Raw genomic sequence first — 6649 nt, 5'->3', positions numbered from 1 at the left:
TGTAAATGCAATATTTTTTACCCCTTTTTACTTGAAATTAGGTATTTTTACATTGTGGTACTGACACTTTTTAGGATGTGAGTGCCTTTTTCAGCACTGCAGGTCACACATTCTGATGGATCACCAAATACGGCGTAACACCAGCAACAGCACCAAAAAATGTGCTGTTGCAGTTGGACAGAAAGTAGTTTTTTTCTTTTTTTTTCTTATTAATTGTTTTTACTGGTTTAGGTGGTATCTTATTCTTATTGATTCTGACTCTTTTTATTTATGTTGTTCTTATTATTGGTGAATATTTAATTAATCATATTATTACGATTATGATTTTTATTTATGTTTATTTACTCGTGTCTCTTTAGCTCAAGGTTATTCTTGCAAGAGTCATTTTTTATTATCCCAAAATATTATTGCATGGTTTACAGCACACATACACAATTGCATAGGCTACACACCATATACATGATTATAACACACTGACCCACACACACTCTCTCTTTTGCTCAATCATACATAAAGTACACAATATGTCCACATATATTTAAATTATTATTATTATAATTATTATTATTATTATTATTATTACAACAGGAAGACAATGTAGACCTAATGAGTTTTCTCACAAAATATGCCTCTCTAGTTTAAATGATTAAAATATTATTTTTTTAGGACTAACATTTTTTTAACCAGGAAATAGTTGTTTTTTGTACACGATCACAGATGTGATGTTGGACACTTTTAACCTGTTTCCGGTCTCGTTCCTCGGTACATCTGACAATAATGAAACACGGTGCGCCCCAAGTGGTGAACATTTGGGTTATTCCTCTCAACTGCTATTCAAGCCTGCTGACACAAGGTGGAGCCACCTGTCCATGAATAACAAACCGGACAGCTGAAAAGGCCCATCACACAGTTTAAAGATCCCCAAGCACCATTTAATTGGCAATTTAGCTTCTAGGTAAAATCATAACTCTAAATACTTTTCTGTGAAATTTGAGACTTGAAATTCTATTATTATCCAAATTACAGGATGAAAGGTGAATAAATGGATGACACGCTTAACCCAAAACTCTCAACCAAGTCAGCAAATCCTGCAGGATTGCCTGTAACACTAAAGCTGCTCAGACACCCAGGATTTAAAAAATGATGTTGCTCTCCAAAGATTCAGCAGAGGTTTTATTATATCCACAGTCAAAAACTTTCGGACATCACAGAATTGCTCCATTTCAGAGAGAAAAACCCTCCCAAGCCTTTTACAGATGGTGATACCTGGAGGTAAGAGAAATTGGGCTGCTACCAAAAAACAAACAAACAAAACAAATATGGAAACAAACACGGATAAGGGTGGATGAAGAAGTGATGCAAACAATACGAATATAGCAGTGATATGGTGATATTAACTTTGTGTGCTCAGCTCTTTCCTAGTGTAATATCGAGCATGTGAAATATCTAATCCCATAATTTCATGCCAGATAAAACGTTGAGTGTATATGTGCATATCTGCTTTTGAGTGTCTGTGTTTGCATGTGTGTGTGAGTGTGTCATTGCTGGTATATATATGTGTGTGTGTGTGTGTGTGTGTGTGTGTGTGTGTGTGTGTGTGTGTGTGTGTGTGTGTGTGTGTGTGTGTGTGTGTGTGTGTGTGTGTGTGTGTATCTAAGGGTTTAGGGGTCTGTGTAAAGTGTTGGTTGGGTGAGGAGGATAATGTAATATCTGTGATAACAACTGAATGTGATTGTACATAACTTTGTGGATGGGCAATTTAAGCAGATTCAATTTGTATAATTTAATTTGTAGATGGAACGATAACTATGTTGAAAGGTTGTATGTTTTGTGCCCAGACCCTTCATTCACTTCAATAAGAAATAATTATAAATAACAACGAGAACAGGAATAATACAATGATAACAAATGACTTACTGCCTCAGTTATTGATGTGACCTTTTAGATTATGATTAACATGGCAGATGAGCATGAGGAGAGATGGACATACAACTTTTTGGGATGAAAACCTCTGTACTGCTTATTCATCATGATCCATGACTCCCTTTTATATTAAACCTTAAATCCTTGTATCAGTGCACATTATTTACCTCTCTTGTCTGATATCTATGGCTATGATCATGACTTATGAACATAGCTATAGCTTAACGTAACTTCATAACCATGCTGATATATGGTTATGACTCATAAGCATATATCAGCATCTGGCAAGTAGCTGTAAGTATTGCTGTGAATGTCTGTGTCTGCTGGATGTATGACTTCTGGAAAATCTTTGGAAGAGAATCTGGAAAATTAGCCATGTCATTTATACAGTTGAAATATATAGGTTAGTAGAGGTCCACAAGTTGATGAGTAATAATAATTGCAAATGGACACACACACATATATATACAGGTAAAGCTACCAGTCAACGTCAAAGCTCTCAGACAAAGAAGGCAGGTTTTAGAAGTGTTGTCTCAGTCTGTTCACCACATGTGAGGGATCAACCCCCCCAAAACACAACAAAATGCTTTTAAAAGAAACCCTCAAGACTTACTCTTTGTAGGATTGCAAGCAGCCCAAAATAAACCCAATCTGACCTTATCACTGGGCAGACAAGGTCCAGGCAAGGGGGGGGAGGGAGGGAGAGGGATAATTCTTTTTTTCCAATGGGTCATTTTAGGGGAAAAAAGAGCTCAGAAATGCAGCTGGTATGTCCGGATTCTTCCATATTTGATAAATAATTTCAGAAGGTCTGGAGACTATCAGCAGCACAGGCAGAACCCCTGACCTCCGAGCCTCACCGGCATAATGTGTGTGTATGTATTGTGCATGTATGTGTGTGTATTTACGCCTGTTGAACCCATTGTCTCCGAGTCTGTTATCATTATGCAGCAGTTTCCTCCGGCTGGGGTGAGGGAGAAGGGGACAGAGAAATAGGAATACACTCAATCATCAGTTGCTCAACAATGAGGAGTCTATAAAGTTGACAAGCGCATCACTCCTGAGGCCAATTCCATGACTTTCAACAGAATTTTTTTTTTGCACTCTTTCATGTCTGGCATTTCCCTCCTCTCTTCAGTTTAACACCCGCAACACACACACTCACACTCACACACACGCAGACTCCCACCCTGCTTATCTACCAAGCTGGTGCCCCAGACACAACCACAGTACACAAACAAACAGCTGACGTCATGGGCACGCGCACACACACACACACACACACACACACACACACACACACACACACACACACACACACACACACACACACACACACACACACACACACACACACGCACACACACACGCACACACAAAGGCTTTCCCATTTCTGGCCTGAAGTCACTGAGTTGGAATGTGATCAAAAATAGAGTGAGAGTGAAATGTGTGTGTACGTGGGGGGCTGTTTGGAGGAGAGTAACACACAGAAAAAGGAGGGAGAAGGAGGGCAAGAGAGAGTGAACTCTTTAAACAGACATGGTTACCCACAGACGGTGACACACACTGTCCACACTCACAGACGTACACACACACACACTCTCTCTTAGTCACCAGCTATTATCAACGCCTAGACAGCTCTAAATCAACCACTGTATGCATACACTGTACTGCAGGTGTGTACATACACTTCACATTATGCAATGTTGAATTATTTACACAACTTTTTTTTTTCTTTTTAAAAGTCCGATACCTGGATTTATAGGTGTTGTTGCTGAACGGGGACATTCATTCAGCCAGCTCATGTGTGTGGCATTCAACATGAATTTATACATATATTTGAACAAATCATCTACATTTACTTCTATCGTCTATCTATCTTAGTCTTGTGTGTGTGTTTTATGTGTTTCACCTTCCTTTTACTTTAGTACTAAATATTTATTTACTTTTTATATATAGTTATGCTCTCTTTTATTAGCACTTTTTAGACTTTAACTTATGGCACCAATAAGGATTGCTTTCAATTGCATTGTACATGTACAATGACAATAAAGACTATTCTTCTTCTTCTATCTATCTATCTATCTATCTATCTATCTATCTATCTATCTATCTATCTATCTATCTATCTATCTATCTATCTATCTATCTATCTATCTATCCATCTATCCATCTATCCATCTATCCATCTATCTATCTATCTATCTATCTATCTATCTATATCTATCTATCTATCTATCTATCTATCTATCTATCTATCTATCTATCTATCTATCTATCTATCTATCTATATATCTATCCATCTATCCATCTATCTATCTATCTATCTATCTATCTATCTATCTATCTATCTATCTATCTATCTGTCTATCTATCTATCTATCTATCTATCTATCTATCTATCTATCTATCTATCTATCTATCTATCTATCTATCTATCTATCTATCTATCTATCTATCTATCTATCTATCTATCTATCCATCTATCCATCTATCCATCTATCCATCTATCCATCTATCTATCTATCTATCTATCTATCTATCTATCTATCTATCTATCTATCTATCTATCTATCTATCTATCTATCTATCTATCTATCTATCTATGTACATTATATAGTCATTGTGAAGAGACAGAGACAAGTATAGCATCAAATAATGCCACATTCAGCATTTATAGCTTAAACCAGTTTGCCCACTTTGTACTACTGGGAAGTGATGCAATGTGTGCGTCAATGTTAATCCTTTCTTGCCAATTAACCCTCACAAAGAGAAAGCAAGATGCTTTTCCAGAAGATTGAACACTTGTTTTTTTGGCTTCACGTGACTTTCTTGGATCTATTTTGAATTAATGTTTTTGCAGGAAGCTCCTCTATTTCCTTTATGCATTACACTGTGGGGAAACAGCATTACATGGAATGTAACTCACTTTAACAAACCGCTTACTCAAACGTGTGTGTGGTAAGGAATGTATTGGAACAGGAACATAACCTAAAGTTGATTGAAAGGAGGAAGTGAGATTTTAAAAATGCTTTATGAGCACCGGCAGTGGTAGCAGTAAATATTTGCAGTAGTGTAGTAGCACAAAAGAGCAAAGCAGTGACCTCTTAGACAGACTTATTGCAAAGGGGTGCGTTGGATATGTTGCACTGCATAGAGTATGTCGTGTAAGTGAAGCACTCAACCTCACTGTCTGCCTGATCTGGCTTCGCTTCATTTATTCTAGGTCACATTCACTAAATATTTTATGGTGCAAGTCTGGTGATAAGCTTAAATTTAGCTGGTTAAATCTGGGATGGGGTCCAGACATCTACGGTTACCACCTGAGTGTTTATGGTGTAACAATCATGCCGTCCTGCTGGAATGTTTGTGAGCAAGAAGCCACAACTGAGCCCACTCTCACTTTATGATGAATCTACCAGGAGATAAGATTAAGAGTTGAGAACTTTTTAAAAACTTTTTGTCACTTGATCTTTTAAAATGAAGAGGCCAACACAAACCACTCCACCTGCAAAGTTGTGCTTAACAATCATTTTCCCTTATTGGTTATTATCAGAGGAAGTCAAGAGGTCAGTACTTTGACAATATAAATCTATGGGAACAAAAACAGAAAAAGACGATTAACTGATATCATAGCAGTATTTTTTTCCTGTTCACCTTGTGCCTCTTTTGAAAAAACAACATACATTTCCTATGATGAGAGCTTTTATGATTTGATAATGACCGTGAAGCGTCATTGGAGTTTCCCTAATGAGGTCAATGAAGAAACGTACAATTAATTGTTGATACATTTGCCATGGTAACCGATAACTTTGTTTTATTTTCTAAAGAACTGTCCAGACTTTCATGAGAAAGCTTTAGGGGCATTTCCAGCATCAAGTCTGTTTTCCTGAGAGGAAGATGACAACGTATGACCTTTGTAGTTTTTGGAATGTGCATAAACAGGATGGATTTTCCTCCATAACAGCCAACTCACATTTATACAACACAGTATACTTAAAGGGTTGGTTCGCCCAAATTACATAAAATAAATCATTTTCTCACTACATTTAATGACTATTTATGTCCCTGCTTTTACTCTTGAATAAAGAAATAGTCCCCATTAAAAGTGTTGGCAACATTTTGTTCACTATTTCTAAATTGGGACGTTGCTGTAATTGTATAAAAGTGCGATTTTTCATTTTTTACAACCCTCTCTTCATCCCAAATCTATTCATATCAAAGATGTATATTTTTTTAAACATTTATTCACACACTTTTACTGAAAAGCAAATGTAGGTGAAAAGCAAAGAAAGTAAGATGATGCACAATATAGGTCACAAGCAGAGCTCAACTTTATGACATCACCAACAGCACAGCACACATTTTAATCTGTTGAGCCACACAGTGTGGCCCCGTGGGGTCAATCTTAAGCTACTCTGAGACCAGTGTGACAGCAGCATACCACAGGTTTAATCCTCTCTCAGTCCAGCAGGACACTGAGCTCATTGCAGTGATGTCATCAAGGTGAGTCACAGATGTCTGTAAGAGTGAGGGCTGCGGTTCGGAGGAGACGTGCACCTGTGGCAAGCTGCATTGCCATAGACACCACATACCTTTGTTGTCATCCTGTGGAAACATACATTCGTTGAGGGACTCACCAACTATTAGGTGCACATGGTCACCAAATACTCTCATAAAAAGACCAAAAGCAACATGACTAATAATGACAGTTATTTTCTGTGGA

Source organism: Scomber scombrus, chromosome 2 (genome assembly GCF_963691925.1).
Source record: "Scomber scombrus chromosome 2, fScoSco1.1, whole genome shotgun sequence".
NCBI lineage: Eukaryota > Metazoa > Chordata > Actinopteri > Scombriformes > Scombridae > Scomber > Scomber scombrus.
This window is presented reverse-complemented; position numbering follows the sequence as displayed.